This window comes from Syngnathus typhle, linkage group LG11, assembly GCF_033458585.1.
Source record: "Syngnathus typhle isolate RoL2023-S1 ecotype Sweden linkage group LG11, RoL_Styp_1.0, whole genome shotgun sequence".
In the NCBI taxonomy this organism is placed as follows: Eukaryota; Metazoa; Chordata; class Actinopteri; order Syngnathiformes; family Syngnathidae; genus Syngnathus; species Syngnathus typhle.
Genome location: NC_083748.1, coordinates 8,815,881 through 8,837,301, shown reverse-complemented (window position 1 = coordinate 8,837,301; position 21,421 = coordinate 8,815,881). Strand labels below are relative to the sequence as shown.

The 21,421-nt window shown below is 42.5% G+C and overlaps 1 protein-coding gene across 1 annotated transcript in view; it reads left to right on the top strand.

Annotated features, from left to right (window-relative positions):
- The first annotated feature begins 674 nt into the window (after window positions 1-674).
- celf4 (CUGBP, Elav-like family member 4) overlaps window positions 675-21,421 on the top strand; it is a 40,849-nt gene continuing 20,102 nt past the window's right edge. The window contains exon 1 of the mRNA XM_061290653.1: window positions 675-757. The gene's annotated coding sequence lies outside the window, so the exon portion shown is untranslated. The remainder of the gene's footprint in view (window positions 758-21,421) is intronic.

The following is a 21,421-nucleotide window of genomic DNA, read 5'->3' as shown; positions in this document are numbered from 1 at the left end:
ATTTATTTGTCATCCCCATAAATCATTTCCCTAGATGTGGAGATTGACAGGCTGTCAGCCTTGCGGATAGTAGCGTGCTCCTCGCTGTCACAGCGAGGGAGAGGCTTCCACATTACCCACGGCTTCTTCTTCTGCTTCGCCTCCTGCGTCTCCATCTTCTTTCCACCCCCACATGTCAGCCCAGGTGGTAACAAACCCACGGTCTCTGGGTTATCTAGGAACAACATATGGAGCCAAGAGTTGGACAAATGAAAAGTGGAAGAGAAAAGTGTGGGGGGGGGAGTTGTCAGAGAAAATGTCTATCTGTGTCACAGCAGCCTGAAGAGCGTGATGGGCGAACGGATAACTGGCAGCCGGGAAGCTCCGTCACATCTGACGTGTTTCTCAGGCAGAGGAGCTCTCGCGCAGCATATTGCACAAATCTGCAAGCCAGCAGATATCGCTCTTCTTAATTTCTCAGTGCAGACTTGACTGCGCTCACGCCAATAGGAATGTTCCGTTTGTTCCATTGCTGCTGTGCTCGGAAAATTCCGTATTGGTGATTGGAATAATGGGGACAAGCATTTCTGTTGTTTTGGGCCATTTGCTGAAGGTTGCTGGAGCACATTCCTTCATCTCACTCTGTTTCTCTTTGTCGCCAGCTCTAATTATCTCTTCCTTTTGCTTTGTTTCAGGCTGTGCCTTCCTCACCTACTGTGCCAGGGAGTCCGCCCTGAAAGCCCAGAATGCATTGCACGAGCAGAAGACCCTTCCGGGGGTGAGTTACATGCGGGCCGGGAAGCAAAGACAAAGACAACACATAGTCAAGAAATGCCGGATTCATGGTGGCACTTGCGCATTCATTTTTCACATACAAATGCCTGACATTTATTTCAAATCAAAGGGGACTCACCATCTTTGCCACGCCTGTCACTTTGTGTTTATCACTGGCTGTGCACCAGACAAGAGCAGAGCCTTCCTCTCGCTTACCGTCCTCCTGCTTCTCCCTCTCTCGTCACTCTGACAGTCACACACCCATACACACACACACACACACGTAGAACCCCACAGGGAGAAACCACACACAGCATCACATCATAGGCAAACTATTTATAGTCCTTCCTCCCGTTTGTGTAAATGAGTGCGCGCCCGCGTGTGTTGCTTCCAAGCAGCTGTGTGTGGGCGAGTGTGTGAGAGAAAGACGGGGAGGGTAGAACCCAGCGGCTGCGTAGATGACGGCTATTTGTACATTTAAGTGTATGCTCCGCATCAGGCGCGTCATGCATGTAGCGTGTCTCCTCGACAGATGTTCACGTGCTGCAGATGTTAGCAGTCGTGTAGGACGCACGTGAACGACATCTCTTATGAATGTTGAGCTGTCATCGGTGCGTGACAGTAGAAGGGATTTTTGACGCTCTCAAGGGAGGAGCTAGATGTTCAATTCAGTGGGGGGGATTAGATACAGTATATAGTATTATACATTTTATGTATGCATTTATTTCTTTGTGTCAGTATGTACAGTGTGTGCACGGGTGGGACACATGCAGATGCATCTTCTGTGGAAAGATGCAAGCCAAGTTTATACACAAGCGTGCACACTTGCACACGTGTGTGTCAGGAAGTTTTGATAGGTCTGTGTCAGGCCTGGCTTGCTTTGCTGTGTTCGTTTTTTAATGACGCCTCTAGGGAAGCTGACAGTCGCCGTGTTGAGCGCATAGCCTTTGATGTGAGTGATTATGACATCACAGACGTGCAGCGAGAAGAGCGGAGGAGTGGGGATCGGTGCTTTCAGCTTTTTTTTTTTTCCACTTCCCAATGGCATATTATTCAGAAAGAAACGGTAGGGGAGACCACCGACACATAGAGAGAGATTCAATATTTGGTCAAAACCAGGATGCCATTTTGCGTTCACGCATCTGTTGTGACTGATGTTTTGGCCTTTTTCATCATTGTTTGAGGGAAAATGTGTTTGTAGTTTATACCAACAGTCAATGTACAAATGATTTACAAATGTGCCGGCGTGTTACACAGCATATAAATGGACGTGTGGATCAACTTGTACAGTCATTTGCAATCAACTTGGCTGCAGAGGCAAATGCTAATTAGCACCACTTTTGCCAGGAAAAGCACACTCTCAATTTTGTAATTGATTGAGGGTGAACTTAAAGTAAACAAGTAGAAAGCACTACTGTAGAAAACACAAGGGAGGGAAGCACTGAAGACTTCTGTGCCTTTGGTTAAATGGTACTGCTGATAATAATGATAAAAAAAAAAAAGAGCGAAGTCAGTCCAGTATGCCATTAATACTGGTCAACTCCAGTCCGATAGGGGGCAGTAACTATTGTAAAATGTGTATAATCTTAGAGGCAAACAAGCATACAAATACAACCAAAAACCTGGGTGATTTTGCATAAGAAAGGCAGTAGGAAATCCTAATGGCACTCACTCTTACCCGGTTTTGCTTTTTTCCACCTTGTTTGTTTTCTCTGGCCCTCCAGCCTCCATCAATCCCCTCTCTCAGACCAACATAACCAGAATCCTGCAAATGAAATCCCTTTCCTCCCCTTAAAGCTTCTTTCCCCTCCACTTCGCAACCTGATGCGCTTTTTATTATCAAAGTTGCTTTCCCAACCTTTATATTCAAAAAGTTCTTCTTGCTGTGGCTGCCAGGTGAGCCGAGAGTAGGGGGGATTAGACCCACCTAGTGGAAATGGCCTCTAAGCACGGCTGTAGGCTGCCCGTGTAGCGCAGCACATAATACTGAAGACTCTGCGTTTGTGTGTGAGTGCGTGTGCATGCGTGTGTGTGTGTGCATGCGTGTGTGTGTGTGTGCCAAGTGATACTGAGGGTAAACAAGCAACAACAAAAAAAAAAAAAACAGCCATTGAACTTCTAACAGCACACTCGAGTTTGAAATCCCTTCAAACTGGATGGATGGATGGATGGACGGACGGACGGACGGACGGACGGACGGAAGGATGGACGGATCCTCACCACAATCCCACACGTGGTACACAAGAGGTGCACGCTTGTGATACAATAAATACTTTGTACTGTGACACAATGCTCACTCACACACACCGCAAAGACTTCTCATATAACTAATACAAATCTGTTCACAAACACTTTCACGGAACAACCTGATACTCATGGAAAGAGAGTGCAGAGAGAGAGAGAAAGAGAGTAATACAGAGTCGATTGACTCATACTGTAATCGTGAGCCCGACGAAAATAAAATATGGAACACTGTGAATCAATGTGTCATTTCATACGGTGCACCCACATGCAATCAACACGCATGCAGTAGAGCACATACATGTTCTTGTTTTCAGCCCGGAGGCAAACATACTAGAAAAAAAGATGGGAAAGCAAAAAGCTTGATGAAGCCAAGCTTGATGTTAGTGAGGTGCCTCTGGAACCACTGATTGCTTCCTTCTTCGTCCAACACGACTCCTCCACCAGCACCACCAGAAGCAGCCTTTCTCCCAGTTGAGATAATGCCAGCGAAAGAAATCTATGACATTGATTGGTTCTTGTGACCCAGTTTTATGGCAACATTGTCTCACCACCATCAGTTTGGTCGATACTTGCCAGTCGGGTGAATGGGAGTTTTGGTGGCACCAGATTGTGTTTTTTGTCCCAACCTTGTGTGTACAAGTTACACACTCCCAATTGTCAGAGTGGATTTGTGGCGCAGTGCGCAAGGGTCATAGCGGGGCGTCCACATGAAAAATGCCACAGGCCTCCGAGCTAAATCATCCATTCGCTCTCTCCCATCAACTATTCTAATCACCCTTCTCCAAAAGAAAACCGTTTGCCACACGGAACGCTCCAATTAATGAATCCAGCCCTTGACAGAACGTGGTAGCGGAGTGATTGAAGAAACGTAGGCGGCCAAAAATACAATGAAGCCATTTTGGCAACAATAAGTATGTGCGCATTATTAAGAACACACATCATTTTACAGCCAAAGACCCGATGGGTAATTTATTACCAGTCAACAGTTACGAGTGCTGCCAAGAGGGAATAAATAAACAATAGCCAGTGTCCAAATAAAATCTGCGTTTTAAGAGGAGCACTATGCGGTGATGTGTTTCGATGCATCCATAAAATACAATTGAAAAAAAAGAGATAATGATTTTTAGTTGCTGCTTCCTCGGAGTATAGTCGGCGCTGCTGTCAATTCCTTCCTCCCTTTCCAACTTCTGAAAGCAGTCTTTGATTTTCTTCTTGTATCCACTGGTGGAATCTCCCTTTATTCTTTCATGTCTTCTTATCATCTGGTAGAGCAGTCAGCTTTGCCTTGTAGTGGTGTTGGGAATGATAATCCCTTGTCAATTGGTAAACTTGTGATGCCGTCCGTTTTTTGGAGCATCAACACCCTCCTTTCTCGGCTAGTAAGATTGGAGGGAGGTGAATTTATACTGGCGACCGCTTCCAACAACTGCCTTTGCTTTTATTGATGAGATATTCTTTTAATGGAGATCAGGCTTCAAACTTGTAAAAGGGAAATTACAAAATAATGTTTTAAATGTGCCATATATTTTTTATGACAAAATCATTAGTTATAAGGAGTTTGAGATTGTACTTTTTAATTTGTTGTGGATTATTTGTCATTATATGGACTATTTTTTCAGTTTCATACTATAGTAGCCAATCTTATTTTCACAGCAGCTCTATAATGTCTCAGTGGTGTGTACATGGAATAGCCATGACCTCTACTTTGTACAACACCTCTGGGATGAATTGAAACGCAGATGTGGCGGGCCCCAAATAACACAAACGCAGTTAGAACTGTCTCTTATGATCCGATACATCCCTTAAACCCAAATCATTCCTGATGTAAATCTGTAAGGAATGTGGCTTCATTTGCTTTATTGGGTTTATTTCTTGCTATACTACTTGAACATTACTTCTTGCATTTGTGAGGCTAAGGAGCTTTGATAGCTTCTGCAGTTTTTAACAACATTTTCTTTTTGGTCAAACCAGTCAACGCAGTAGGAAACGACGGAAGTGCTTCAATCGTAGCGCCAAAGATTTGTACAGTATAGACGCCATCTTCTGTCATCTGAATGGCCTCATTGTGGTTGAGCTTTAGGCCTGATGTTACAACCTCCCATTACCAAGTGGAGTTTGAGCAGATTGTAATGAGAAAAATGAAGAAAAAGTCATACGTCTAGAGGTTCTCTTTACAGTAGTCCGGCGGTACGACTCATTTCAAAAGTGGCGCATTGTACCCTTTAGGCCTATGGATTGATGAGCCATATGCGACTTTATACACCTTTACACTACCGGGCTAGATTACGGTATGTGTAATGATATCATCGAGACAGTTTGTTTAATCTCATTAGGAGAGCAAAATGTGCAGTGTGGGCATGGACTCCCCAGTGTCGATTTTAAATGAGCAATTTATTCACGCTTTCTTATGTGGGGAGACTTCAAGTGCAGTTGCATGTGTTTCCCCCCCCACCACCCCACCCCCCTAAATCTAGCACTAAGAATCATGTACATATAGGAAACACATGGAGTCGTCTCTCGTTAGAATAAATGATGTCACTTTTACTCTTTGGAATTAATGAACAAAATTCCCATGACACAAGAACTCCAAATTCTTTGTGCATGTGACAGCAGTGAAGAGTCGTGTTTATTGTTGTGTCTCGTTCATTTATTGTCCATGATAATGTCAAAGCAGAAATAATAGCCCAAAAAAAAAACAATAAAAGGTAATATTTCACACTCAAAATCTATTTTTTTCTCTTCAAACTGTGCTCTGTGGACCATGTTGAGTCCACCATCAATAAGTTTCTTTTCACGGGCTGTGATTCACATCTTGCCTCCTCTCCTGTCATCGATGCAGAGATGGGGAAGTTCTTTTATGCAATTTCAAGTAAGCTACACAGCTTGTTGTTCTTTGCATCCCCCATCAGTTTCTATCAGCCTTATTACCCTCCAGCGAGTTTTTTTCTCGAGTTAACAAATGAGGGATTGAAAGAGATGGCGCTATTATTAGTGTGAAATTAAAGTTCACTGTGAGTTGTCGACGATCTGCCTTTTTTCCCTCACCCATAGCATAAATAATTAAAATGCAATTAGCTTTAATGTACCTTATTGAGACAATTAACATTAGGTATCTCTTGTTTACCAAAATTGCTTTATAGACTTTTAGAATAAAGCAGATCAAGTGTTTTTAATCTGATGATAATGTGGCTTTGGTTCGACATTCAAAGTCTATTGCAGTGCTTTTTAAGTGCTGTGCTAGACGGCGACTATAAAAAAAAAAAAATACTGTTCCAGTTTGAGCAAAGACTTCAATAACGAGAGCAGCGGAAAGAAAAATGATTGTGTCAGCTTAAAGAAAAATGGCAATTATCTATTGTACTGTTTCTTTTCCCTTTTCTTTTACTGTGACAGTCATGGCAAACAGTTTCCCAGTTACGAACAACTAAACTTGTCATGCTGTGCGAAAACAGCAAAAGGAGTAGTGAGAAGTTCAATCAGCATTCAAGCCATATTGTGCATTCTTCCTTCCCCATCACAATTTTACCGGTGATGCTGTAAAGCCATAACTTTATTTATATCATTTTATTCTCGTGATTTGGCCATATCGGGTAATTAGCTGGATAGAGAAGAAAATGTTGCCCGGAAATCTCATTGCAGACGGCATTGTAGCAGCTGGTGAGCTTGTGGCCAGCAGATGTGATAATGACACAAAGCCAGCGTAGCGGGCCACAACTCGGGGAGCTTTTAATAATTGATGGCAAGCGAGGCCCCGCATTGGCCAGTAATTGCATTACAGGTCACTTCTCAATAGCAATTTGGGAAAGTTGTGCTGATGTGGGCTGGGTGGCGATCAATAGAAACTGTCCAGAGATGGTGTCTTTGCTCCAGTATCCTCTCACCACTCTTCTATTGTTAAATCTCATTTATATTTTAAAAAAACAGGGAAATAATTTTGACTTAAATGACAACGTTGTGATGTATCAGATATCATTTTAGTTTATTTTTTTATAAGGGTGAAAATAAAGTAATAACCATTAGGGGGGAAAAAAACCCAATTCTCATAAGAACTGATGTCATGTGTCTGGAATCCAGAGGCGTGTCTAGCCCATTTTTGCACCCTTAAAGCAAATCCAAGCACCCCCAAAATTTTAGAAGTTCATGTTTTTTTTACTGTTTGTCTGGTTATTTACAAGCTAGAGACAAAATAGTACTTCCCTGTTGAATAACCAGTCTAATGAAGATCCTCACCTCACCTCGACCTAGTGAACCAAGAGTTAATCCTCTGATGCTCTTCGAAGTGCGGTCTTGTGATGACCCGCAGCGTCACGAATGACGGCGTCTTTTTCTCCTCGACTTTTGAATTGTACGACTGGAGTGTCTTTTCCGCCGGTGAACGTTCCGCTACATTTGATATCTCACCTGCTTTGGCATCTAAACTCTCACCTGCTAAATCTGCTCTCTTTCTCACCTCTCATCTCTTTCTCCCCCTCCCTCGGGTGTGATATGGTCGAGGAGAAGAGCAAAGCAGAGGAGACAGTAGATTTTACATGCTCCAAATACAGCCTGAACGTGTGTGGGCTGCTGTCATCCAAAGAGAAAAGGGACAGGGAAGTGTTCTCTTCTTTCGCGCCACAGCATGAATACGTACGCATGCGCTGCCCGTGACCCGGCGTGTATTCATTGAGGCAAACATCGAAAAACACTCCTTCATCAAACGCTCTCTCTCCTTTTCGCTCTCACTTTCTGCCTTCGCAAATACCCCTTTGTCTGCGATGCCGTTTTTCTGTTCTCGCCTTTGTGTGCCCGTCTCTATTGCTGTATGCGTGGCTTCTTTGGCATGTGCTTGGTGGGGTGTGACAGCATTGAGAAGTCACCAAAGTGGTAAATGATGATGGGCCATCCATCATGCTTTATGGACTCTGTATGGTGCTGCTGTGGCGAGTGGCTGCACTGTGCAGGCTGTAACTCAGAACACTCCATCCCTCTATATAACCTGGCAGCAGCTCTGCTGGGAGACTGTTTATGTGTGTGTGTGAGACACGTTGCTCTGACTCACCCTCCAGGGTGTGTGTGTCCTCCGTGTGTGAATCTTTGCTGGCCTCATGATTCGGGCCTCCATTCTATTATTATTCACCTGTCAAAGAGCTGAATGCATAACAACTGTCAGGGTGTCACATCTTCAATGTTCTTCTGCCTCCTTTTTTGAAAACAAGCAGCCATATTCACAGCATCTGTTGTTTTATACGGGAAGTGATTTGAGAAGGTCAAAGTTTGACGTTCTGTTTTGTAATAGACTGCAACCATTATCAGTGTTACATTCATCAGGAGACAGATATGAGTGAAACACACCAGTGGTACATTGGACTAGTATTTGGTTAGAAGGCACAGGACAGTTTACCATGGTTTTTAAAGGTCAAGGTTTTGATAACCGCTAAAATCGTTGGTCACTAGGGTGGTAATGAGCCCTTGGAGGGGAGGGGTGAGGAGTTACAGGGAAATGACAGAAGAGCGCAACTCCTCAACTTGTGTATTGTCCTAAAAAAAATTACGATGCCAGAAGATACTAGTTAGCCCCAAAGACAATGTGAGTAGCCCACAGGACTGTTCTTAAAATAGCACACTGGTGATGGGACACTGGGAAATGGTTTTATTTACTCATGGATATCCTCCCAAATCTAATATTGGCCCATCCCTTTTGGTCAGTATGAGAAAGTTGATTTTAGGTTGCGTAATGCAGAAGAGTTGAAACCGTTTCTTTCTCTGCGAATGATCAGCTTCCAATACGTTTGCTTCTACTCTTTATTTTTACGTCCACATACAAGTCAGGCAAGTGAACAAGCAACCGGACCTCGATAACAATCTTTTAACAACAGTCCTTGAGCAAAGTATAAAATGATCATGACCATGCTGCGCTAATTTTAGTTTTAGGACTAACATTGGATTTACAAGACTAGTGAATCAGCAACACGCAGCCGATTCTTTTGCTCTCTTGCTACCATTTTCCCTTTCACTTCACATCATCTCACTCTTGCATAATGTCCTCCTGTCATGCACCTTTCCACTCTTTTCTTTTGTCACCCTCACACATGAAAGAACAATCGCTCTGACTGGGTTCACTTCATCTCCCCGTCTCTCTCCCTGCACTGCCTCTCCTTGCCGGCACTCGCCCAGATCCAAAGGGAATCACACTGTCTGAACCAAATCTGCCACAAAAACAGTCAAATAATGTTTGTTTTATGTTCTGTTTTTTGTTTTTCCCACCCCGCCTTACCCTGGTTTTCAGCACTTGCGTGTGTTCCGACTCTTTCTTAATATCTGACAAGGGCCAGTGACACACGGCGAATGAAAATGTGCAGTTTCATAATGAAAATAGTGTCGAGAGAGGACATGGAGCGGCAGGCAAAGTTTGTCAGGGGAGGGTGCCGATAACATTTGTATGTTCCGACAGCTTGTTAGCATACTTGTGAAGGCAGCGAGTCAACAGTATTTCCACCGAGGCTCCCTTGAAACTTTGAAAAAGGGATTCTTTACTGCCAGCCGGTCTTCAAATGAGTGAACAGCTGTGGCCAAAAACAAACAATACTCTCAAGAACCATTTCACTGGCAACATTCCAAACAATTAGCTCGCAGATTTCTTAGTAGGACCAATGCCAGTTGTATTTGAATATAAAGAAATATCCCAACCATTCACCTCATTTCTTTTATTTAATTGTTCTATCAATCCACGAATAAATCGATTTAAAAATAGAATTAATGTCAATCAATTGATTCAACGGTGCAGGCAGCTGAGGAACATCTTTGCTCACGAGTCTACCTAATGTTTTGTTTTCAACTTGGGTAGCACATCCCGCACAGCATCTTTATGAATGTCACACTTGGGAGGGGAAAATGATTACAGCAGCAAAGCAGACAAGGGGGCAGAACAGAAGAGGGGGGGTGGACCTTTGATGGATTATACCTATTCTGAAACAACCTTTAATAATGTTTTTGGACAGGATTCTAACAAGATCCTCTATTACAGGGAAGACTAAATGTTTTGTATCCAGTTTTTAATTGAATTTGCCAATGATTGATGGTTAGAGTTGCATGAAACCAAACCTTTTATTTAAGGTTCCTACCAATTTAGGATGTTACATTTTTTGTAGCTACATCAGCTAATCCAATTATATGGACTACAGTGTGGCTAGCTGAAAAATAATATCAAGTACAAATCTTTACAATTTGGTGCAGCCTATTCCAGCGGAGAAATTCAGTTGTCGGCCAATCGGATGTAAACAAACAACCATTCGCACTTACATTCACACCTATTTTAAGTCTTTATTCACTAATGAGAAAACACATCCAAGCAAAGCACACAGCATTTATAATCCAAAATTGTCAACGTTTGTTTTGTTCAAACTAAGTGATGGCATTTGGCTTTCATCTTCGTTTGTGTCATTTGTGTTGTGTTGGCACTCGAATGGGGAAGAATGGTGGAGGTGTTGCCTAATGTGTTTGTTATAAACATAGTGAGATATAAATTTTGCCAACAGGGAGTGGAACCATGTTTACAAAAAAAAAAAAAATCTGAGTCTTGACCCGAGTCTTTTGAGTGCATGAGGGAGATCCTATAAAGCTACTCAGGTAAGCAACGACAAGGATGTGGTAGCGGTGTATTCTCAGTAGGATGATGGAGATGTGATGCGTGCATTGTTGTGTTAGCCCTGAAGCACATTCAGTCCCAATTAGCAAGCACGCTCCACCGCAAGGTTGTCTTTGGCGGGGATCCATGCCGACCAATAATTCATTTACGGTTACACATCTTCCGGAGCGCTAAAGGACTTAAAGGTTGGGCACGGCTCTTGCAGGGCCACTTAGTGGGAACATAAGTTGCATATATTTCGACTTTAAATGGCTGCTGTGCAGAGCGATCCCTTTGCGCGCTAATAATTAAAATGTCTGCCTGTTCACCTTGCTACATTCTTAAATTCTAATCCTCGACTATTCCTGTTTATCTTTCTATTGATTCAAGGGACACCTTTAATAGGGTGGAAGTCAATGCTTTTGTCTTTTTGGAGTGGGTTTCCTATCGATCCTTTACAATTTGTCCTCTGTGCTCAAGATGGATGAAAAGAGACCTTAATCCCAAATAAGATATCAAAGTGGCAACCAGCGGCACAAATATTTGCACGAGTAAACCCGGGGGTTGGCGTAGTAGTTGTGGTCTCCCTTCTAAATCTGTCTTACGGAGAGTTTGTCACATAAAGTGCTTCGCGATGCTCCCGGATGCAAATAAAACCAGGCCCTATGTGGACACGCAAACCAAGTGTGAAACATCTGCGTGGCGTAGTCGTCATTGCAGTTGGAAAAGGCTTGTTAAAGCTTCCCTAATCTCAAAGACATCTGCTTTTCCAACAAGTACAATTGTCTCCCTATGGATAATGTCTTTCTATACTTTAAGTAAGCTTTTCCCGCAGATGGCCGCTCTGTTTTTTTATGCGTTCTGTCTCGGTGACTGTCGCAACTCACGCAATCGACACAGTTGGTCTTTTATTTGTTGCCATCATCAAGTGTGCACCAGAACATTATTTTCTAAGAAGTAACAACCCATTCAAATAATCGTCAGGTAATTTGCGACGCGTACGTCGCAGTCTATTAAAACAACAATAGATAACCTTCCATGTGGGCGATGGAGGACGGTGGGAGACTTACAAAAACAGATGTTCAGAAAACAAATATGTTTATAAATAAATGCTGGCATGTGAATTATAACTAGGCACAGGTTTGACACACCTGGAGGGGAGACAAGTCAACATTTGGCCGGTTTGCGGCGACTTTGGATGTTTTCTGAACAAACATTTCGGAAGATATGCTTTCAATTTGCTGTGTGGAAGGGCGCCATCTTAAATACACTGAATAATAATTAAAATAAATAAATAAATATAATAAAATATATTAAATAAAATATTATTAGATAAATAATAAATATTAATTTTTAAAAAGCCAGGCAAAATTACTAGTTGGAATAAAACTTATATACTTGTAGTTAGTATTGTCACACATACAATCTACTTACTCAATTTATGCATTGTCAGCAATAATGACAACATATTTATATTTCTTCAAATATGCACTATATTGGTTTTCTTCTCTGGATCTCCCTCCATGAAGAATTACAAGGTATTGCTTATTCAAGTTTCAAAGTCAACTGCAGTAAACAATAAAGATCTTTTTTAGGTCCCTGGGCCACTTCTCCTGTCATCTCTGTATCTTTGTTGTCTCCCATTTCCATGCATGGCATGCTGGAGACCAGCAAATGTGTTTCTTCCTTTTCTCACGAGATAGACCACAGAGAAAATCTGCCAGTGCTCCAAACACGCAAATGTTATATTTGGACACAGCCCAGATGTTGAGACTTGTGCTTGACTCTTGATAAATGGGCTTTTGTTATTTAATTAAATCTTTGAAAAGTTGTTTTTGTTTTCTCTCCGTCGCTCTCAGTTGTATGAGAAACAATTTCTCCCCCTCTGAAGTATCATGTAGAGTGGACTCATCAACTGGAGGGTCTTGTTTGTTTGTTTTTTTACAAAGATAATATATGATAACCAGTTATAAGTCCCCCCCCCACATCATTTTTAGGCTTCACAAATAAGTGTGGTGATGAATTATGGATATGATCCTGGAGATAACATTGGCCCCCTAATTGCATGCCATCATTACTACGTTGAAACTAGTCCCCGTGTTCCCTTAATGTAATTACACATCCCTAATTGTCCCGTTATTAGCCTGCTTAATTATTCACAATAGCGAGTCTCTAATTGGCACAGTACCACAGCCTGTTGTCATTTAATCTCTGTTTTAAAGGTATATTTTGGCTTTACATTTGTTTCAAAATCAGGAGCATTCTGTTGGATTATGTCATCATTTCACTGAACTAATGACGACAGTGAACAGTTTGTGGCAGACGCTTTTTTTTTTTGTCAGAGGATGGTTGTGCCCCAAAAATGTCAATAACAAGCATACTTGGATGCATTTGGTGTAGAAGAACTTGCGAGCGCTGACATCAAGCCCATCAAACACCTTAAGATGAACTATAACAGAGATGGTGAACCAACATCAGTACGCTGCCTTTGACCTCACAACTGTCAATTTGGATGGATGGACAAACACTAGCACACTGCTTGTAAAATCTTGCTTGCTATGTAGAATACATCCTTGATTTTTGAATTCATTGTGTGTGTTGTATTTGGTGCTAGCCAGGCGTTTCTTATTTTCTTCTGCACAATGAGGATGCACTGTTATCATCTTGAGACACCATTCTCTTTAGAGCTGCTACTCCATCACGCTTCTGCTATAATTTTCATACATTTTAGTAATCCCATTTCATCCACTCTTCCACAGTGTTTCATCCCTTCTCGTTTCCGTCAGACCTGACCCCCCCACTCGCCCACCCCCCACTCCCGCTCTAAAAATGTCTTCTCTTTTCCCGTTGCACTTCCTCTATCTCTCAGCTTCACTAAGCATTCACCTGTCCACCCCACACAGCATATCTCCCCACCTTTCCCCTTCATCCCTCCGCCGGTACCCCACCACACTGCATCCCATCAAGAGCTTCTTATCGTTCTTCCTTTCTGCATTTGCATCATTCTCACTTTACACTCTCTCAAACTCTTTACTGACATAAAATTTGCTTTCTTTCTCATCTCTCTCTCTCTCTTTCTCTCTTTTTCTTTCTCTTTCTTTCTCTCTCTCTCGCTCTCTCTCCCTCCGAGGCGTTTAATTAGGCGTAGGGCTATGTGTCACAGAGAGCGAGGGATAGAGAGAAAGTGAAAGAGTTGCTATCTAGAGCAAGCAGAGCAGCCAGTATAGACTCTTGTCCTCTTCTCCTGTTCGTTTTTTTTTTCTCCCTCCCCTCCCTTTGGCCTGGCCCAGCCATAATTACCATGCTCATTAGCAGAGGGAAGATGTGTGGGGGGGGACAATCGGGGGAGTTGGGGGAGGACAGGTGAGAAGGTTGGGGGATCATCTAACAGTGAATGTTCACGTAGGAGCTGAGTGGTTGACTAGGGAGTTGGCAATTAACTTGCTCTTTGGGATGTGCAAATAAAATCCTACAATGGCCCAAAATCTGTATATACGTATACTGATATACAAATTATTTGTAGTTTTTGAGCGAGTGAGTTTTCTTTTGATTTTGTCTCTGTAGACAATCCAAAATATGGTCCGGGGGCCATTTCCGACCCACCATTCATTTTCTCGTAGCCCTCAGCATATACTAGAAAAACTAACATTTGACACCACTTGTTGACACCTATTGCTGTTGTGACACCCACATCCCCTACAAGTGTGACACATCTGACAATTACTATTAATAAATTAGACAGAATACATCTTTTCTAGAGATGCAAAATAAATGTAATGCCTAAAAAATGACGTTTTTCACTTTCAAAAACAGCTTCCCTTATTTTTCGGCTGTCTGTGTCAAGGTCTAAAAATATGACCAATGACTCTTGTTTTAATTCTGAATGTCAACATTTACTCAAGGCAATAGCGGATCTATTTTCGTGTGATACGGGACTGTGAAAAACCCCAACCTGTTTGTTTCATTATTTTTAATGGGTGTTCAAAAGCCCCCCCAAAAAATGCAAAAATAGCTCTAATCTATAATTGCCTAACCCGAAAAGTCCATTCATCTTCATCATCACATCATGAGAGTGTTCATTAAAGGCCACAAACGCAGAAACAGTAAGTAAAAGTAGTTTTACATCCTGACATGCTGCGAGCTACACGACACAAGTTTATCTTCTGAGACTGGATTATTAGTTTTTTTGCCTAATGAGTTTGTCTTGCTTATGGAACACACAAGCACAATTTCAGCTCTCTAATTTCTCAGGGAAAATGTTGCGGTGGCTGGTGGGGATGATTCAGTGCTGATCTGCTCCCCATGCGAATAGACTGTCTAATCCTTCAGGTACTTGCCTGTTTGTTGACACTTAAGCGTTGTTAATGAGTGCTTGTAGAGAAAGAGGCGAGCGAGAGAAACGCCGCAAAGTAGGACAGCCTCGATACCGTGCGATGTTACGTTTGCACGCGGCTTGCCAAATGCACATGTAGTTCTGGCTGGTGTCAAGTATGCTGATGCACACACCTTACAAGCTTGCTCAGGCAAGGGGCCAAGAGAGCAACTTCATGCGGCGAGAGCTCTTTGGCCGCTTAGTGCATGGCTCACGTTCCCCTTTTTCATTGTTTGGTATTTTTGGTACTTCTCATTTTGACTGTTATCTTTGTCTTAGTCACGTATAAGGAATAACTTCATGTGGCTCTTCTTTTTATTCCACATGTACTCATTATAATCCTTCTATTAGAAAGTCATCTTACACTCTGTTATATAGACTGTTGCAAGAATCACTGTGAAGGGTGAGGGGGGAAAAAAAACGATCTGAGACCCTTAGGCTAATGACTTCTCAGAAGTCAGTCAATTAAGAGTGCAATCAGTGTGACATGATTGGAGGTGTTGGTTCAAGCTGCCCTGCCCCATGACTGATCATGAACCATGACCCACGCGAAAAAAGAACTCCAACGATTAAGAATTGTTGACTTGCAGCAGAAAGGCTCACTAAATTATCTCCAAAAGTCTCATTGGTCATCAGTTCACGGTAAAAGAAAATGTCTTTAAGTTCAGCACCGTTGCTCGTCTCCTCAGGACCGGCCTTCCTGAGAGAATGACTCGAAGAACAGGGCACGGAATGTAGCGAAAAATATCTGCAGTGGGAGTTCAACAACCTAAGCCTTATTTCAGCACCCATCCCTCCTTTCTGATATAAAACTTGAGGTAAATAACTCATTAATTACCACTTAACACCACGTAATGATTTATTTCCATCATCATGAATAACCATCCTGGCCACTGACATTAATGGGCACTGACTAGCGCAGTTTGGATGAGAAATTGCACAAAATGTGTCTTACTACAGGAAGGCGTATTCCCAGCTCTTTGGTTTTTATCGAGCGTTGGGAAGAACATAAATCTCCCGCAGCATTTACTTAAAGCGGATCAACTGAGATAGACAGTTTTCCTAGCATCACAGGAAAAAGGCTAGCGTAAAAGTATATGGCAGAGTTGTAATTTTATCACATATGTAATATATACAGCGTATAAATCTCAGTCCACAGTTGTGGTATGTGCTCCACTTAATAGGATTACACCTGTCCTGGTGTCACACAGCTATTAACCCCACATCTCTGTTTCCTTCAATATCAGCAAAGACACGGCATCGATGCGTCACTTCCAATTATTGTGATTTTAATTACTATTTGATCAAATATTGGCTTCTGCGTACGCAGTAAATTGTGTGAGTTGGCCAGCGCTCGATCAGACGACATAACCTCTCGATCTGGTTTGATTTACCATGTCGGGGAAAAAAATCAAATCAGCCTATGACTTCAAGAGAAAGGACAAATATATCTGAAATTTGCCAGTAAGTGAAAGTTGTCATCAAGATATTTTGTTTTGGTGCTCAGTCAATCACTCACACAACTGTTTCACGACCATCAACTGGCTTCTCTAAACTGTAAATGTGATACAGCACATGGCCCGATCTGCAACTATATAGCCAGTGGGGGTCAGTCGGTGCCACAGGGGGCGCCGCAGTGCTTTTTGTGCCCAGACTTGGCTCCCTCAGGGGAGTAGCAGGCTTTCACCACATGGGCCACCTCAACTTTATTAGATTAGACTGTGTGCCGCCTCTGGTTTGTAACTGCATTTTCCCAATGCTGCACATTTAAGAATAGATCAAGCTTGGTCCCAGGCCCACCCGTCACTGCCTAATTTCCCGGCAGCCTCAACTCCAGGATAAAAAGTTGACTCGACAGCAACTGTTAAGGAGAAAATGGAAATGGACCTTGCTCTTTCTTACCTGGTGGATTTTTGCATTTAAGTTAATTTCTTTGATTTTTTTTATTTATTTCTGCTACCATAGGTCTTACTGGAGCTCTGTTATGACTTAGCACTTTAGTGAGACAGCAAGCTTAATGTGGCCCGGGACGGTGACATTCTTTTGAACCGAGAGTTCAAGCAGCCGGTTGTATATCATTCAGCGCAACCTGTCGGCTAATCACAAATTACAGCCACCCTCTCCTAGGCCCGGATCCACTTTTCTCCGCAGGGAAGCGGGGGCCAAGGAGAAGAATACTAGCCCCTGCCAAGTGCCCCCCCCCCTCCAACGCCCACGATGGGGTGCTTATAAATCGGCATCCTCACAGATAGGTCAAGGTTTTGATTTGGTCGTGACCTTCGTCCATAAATCTGAATGATGTAGGGTCCCTGGTTAAAAGGCTGTTGGATCAACTCGAAGATAGGACACACTTCCCTCGCTTTCCCTCTCCTTTGCTGACTCTCTCTCTCTCTCTCTCTCTCCTCCGCATGGCTTTTTAAGTTCCCGCCGCAGCCCCCGGTCCTACGAGGCTTTATAACAGGCTGAGAGCGAGCGAGCAAGAGAGAGAAAGAGAGCCAGAGATGGCGAGAGGGTGAAACAGGCAATCAATAAATCAATATGTTTTGCGCCACTAAGCTAGGGTAAGCTCACTCTCTCAAAGCTGCCGGTGCATGTACACACACACACGCATACACTCACTTACCATTCTAGCAAATTCCTTTCAACACACACACACACAAACAAACAAATGAAAGCCCAGGACAGAATGTCCCTTGCTAAAAGACATTTTGTTGTTTTAGGGACTTGCTTTTTCTTTCTCGCTCTCGTTCTATTTCCTGTTTTGGATCATTAAGCCATTGATTTTTGTTTCAAGTGGTAAGTGGTGGTGCAAACCACCCCTGGGAGCTGGCTGAAAACCTCAACAGAGGAGTTTCTCGAGTTGTGACAGGCCAGTCCCAAGGGCCACCGGGTCCTCTTAACTCTGCAGTGGGGGGGGATATTGCCAGAAATCAGTCATTTGGCCTCACTACTGTATTCCTCAGTCACTTGGGTTGTCTCTCAACTTGGATGGCTATAGATTTTTTTTCCCCCTACTCCCTTGTCTTGGCAGATGGGGAGAATTTTAAACGATGGCAAGAGTATAAATGGTCTGTTCTTATAGCCACTATGTGGATGATCTTTTAGGTATGTGGGGGTTGCGAGGGTCATGGAAGGGAGAAGCGAAGATATGGTGCCATGCAGTAGCAACTCTCGCTGGCCAACAGCCAGTAAGATATTACGGCCAGATATATCGTAACACAGATGGATGCACTCAGCCTAAAGAGGTTGACATATTGGCTAGCGCTGTCATAAGAATGACATAATACCGAGCCTGACAGGTAATGAAAATAAAGGCAGCGCCACTGCTGAGTTGCATAAGCGGCGTAACGTTGCCGTACAGACTAAAATATTGGCCCTGACGTGCGGGATGTCCTGCCTGTGCGGAAATTTCTCCGGGTGGTGGGATGTTTGAGGGGGTTGACATTTGGAAGTGGAAGTGAAACTGCATGCAACTCCCTAATGGACTGAGTTGGAGTTAACATTATTTCAGTATATACGGTCCCTTCCAAAAGTATTGGAACGGTTGTTTTGGATGAAATTGGATGCTATTTATTTTTTGATCTGAAACCCAAATATCTGCTCCAATAAAAGCTGCTCCAATAATTTTGGAAGGGTCCGAACATTGTGCATTATATCTTGTCCGTGAAAACATTTTATATATTCTATATATTTTTATTATATATATTTTATGTATTTCATCTTGTCCGTGAAAACGTTTTAGATAATTTTATTATGTATATTTTTATGTATTTTATATTTTTTACATATTCTTGTAGTTTTTTATATATTTCTATTTTATACGTATATTATTCTGGTGATATATAAGCGCCATTAAATGATTAGTTGGCTGAAATGTCTGTCACTGTCAACATTCAGCATAGGGAAGCATTTCTGTTTTTCAACACCACTTGATTTTTTTTTTCTGGGCAATTTATTGATATTTCTCCTTTGGGGGAAGTATTTCATGATTAATACCCCAGTTTTCATTAAACAAATTGAACTTTTGCATTATGTGGCAACTTCATATAGATATGTTACTCTGCATTTCATTTGAATGCATCTCAGCGATCCGCGCTGAATCGATATGCTCTCCCCTGTCGGAGAAAACGGGAATACAAATCCAGCCTGACAAGTTCTCCCTTGAAAAAGCACGCAATCATTCAAACGTGGAAAGTTGTAATTGTGCTTGCTGCTTTTATTTATTCTTGAACAGAATTAAATCCAGAATCACAAAGAAACTATTGTTACGTTTCATTCGTATCAAGAAATGAAGCAATTTTCGGGGGGGGGGGCTTTTTTATATGGCTTGAAATTGGCTTCGGTTAAGAGTTGTAATAGCCAGTGAGATCGGATGCAAGACTTTTTCTGCCCTTGTAAAGATCATCCCCGATCATAAATGTTTTGTTAAAGATCCCTTTCACAACGTGAACTGAGCAATTATTATATATCTCTTTTTTTTTTAATTCAGCTCCCAGCATCTTTCCCATTATATTTTAGCCCCCTTCATCATTTCTATTCATTCCCAGGCCCTCCTTTGAAGTGAAATTCAGCAGGTGATCCCATACCGTTTCAATTTGAAGCAAGATTTCTTTCATTATCAATGAAATCACATTTCCCCCTCCTCCTCTTTCCCCTGGAATGAACCTCGTAGAGCGGCGACATCAAAACTCTTCCTCCACTCTTCTTGCCGTTCCTCTCATCCTCAAGCAAACCTTCCACTTGCAGCAGGGCTGGAAATTAAAAAGAGCACATCACGCAAAAGATGAAAGCAAGAACGATGGAATACAATAAATGAGAGGAATGCATGTTTTCATGTCAATCCTCCTCATCTCGTTCACAACAGATTTAGCTTTGTGCTGACTCAGCGGGGTGCCTGTTGTAAAGACTGCCAAAGCACGAGATGGAAATCTTGTCATATCCGCCGCTGTTTACTTCGTAATCATGGCAACAAACTGCCAAATATTGTGATGAAGTCGCTTAAACTGCATAGATTTGTACTTAAGATGCTTCTGTTGTTTTCACTTTAACTTCTATTACCCAACATAAATACAAATAATCAAAAAGTTTATGGAAACACAAAAAGTTTGATGAATGTCAATGTGGTGGAATTATTGTTGTGTGCTGAGTAAAAATTGACACCATGCAAAGACGTCACATTGTGGCGTGAGTCAGATTGATGGCTATCGTATAAACTGCTTAACCCGTTTATTTTTAGAACCAAATCAGCTGTTAAAAAGGTCGTTCTGCCCCCCCTCAGCTGCAGATTTATGCCGCTATGTGATCTTGTCATGCTACTCTCCGCCTCCTTCAATCAATGTGCAATCTGATCTTCCGAAGGCCGTGGCCATCTTTGCCTTTTTTGGCGATTCTGTTCTGTTTTCACGCTACGCTGACTTTGCCTCGGCTTTCTTGAGCCTTCAGAACGATGATGTACATGCACGTCTCAAAGTGAAAACTGGAGCCTACCAAGTTCTAATGTTGCAATTGCAAGTTTGTGTTTATGGATGCAATTATTCATATGGTTAAGATGAATCGTGGTTGTTTTCTTCCGCTATTTTTGCAAGTGCATGCGTTTTGAAGAATCTTTCCTAATGCACATTCCCTTCAAGTCGGCTTTTATCGTTTTGTAACTGTTCCGCATGTACAGTTGAGCATCTCATGAATACTCTTGCGGCAATCGTGGGAAAAGCCTCTCATCATCTGTGATGGCTTCAGAGGAGAACAAAAGTTGTGCGAAGCTCAAAGTGGAAGCAGAGTTCACAATATGACAGTGTTGAACTTGTTTTTCTTTTTTTTTTCTTTTTTTAATTCATTAGATAAGTGAAAAGCAAAAAGCCAGTGATGGAACGCCAGTAAGAGCTGTGATTTATGTTCTGTGCTGGAAAGAGAAAAGTAGAATTTATGGCTTTCTCATCTGGTCTAATCTTCACTATATTCTGCAAAGCCCAGGCGATGCGGTGAGCTTAGAGGCTGAAAATTGTCCTCTGCTCTCGTTCTCCAGTTAGCTTTTCCTTTTTTCTTCTTCTTTCTCTTCCTCTCAATTACTAGCCAACTCTATCACATTTCGTCCTTGTAGTTTGTTCCCTTGCAAGTGTAGCCTACATACGCTCCAGCACCTAGACGTACACACGCTGAGGTGCACACACACACACACACCCTGAAGCTTACGACTCCTGTAATCACACACGCGCAGGTGCGCTTTGCTCACGCACGCACACGCAGAAAGTGCGAGCTTGCCGAGCCCCCTCAGCGACACCTTCATTCTCGCACCAATTTTCTCACACTTTTTCATTCTCTGCGTCTTTGCCTTTTTCTTTCTCTCGCCGCCTCGCTCGGCACCTCCGCCCTCATCCGCCTCCGCACATAGATCTTTTCTTTTTATAGTCGACGCTATAGGCCGGCAGAGTTGTTGATTGCGAGGTGCCGCA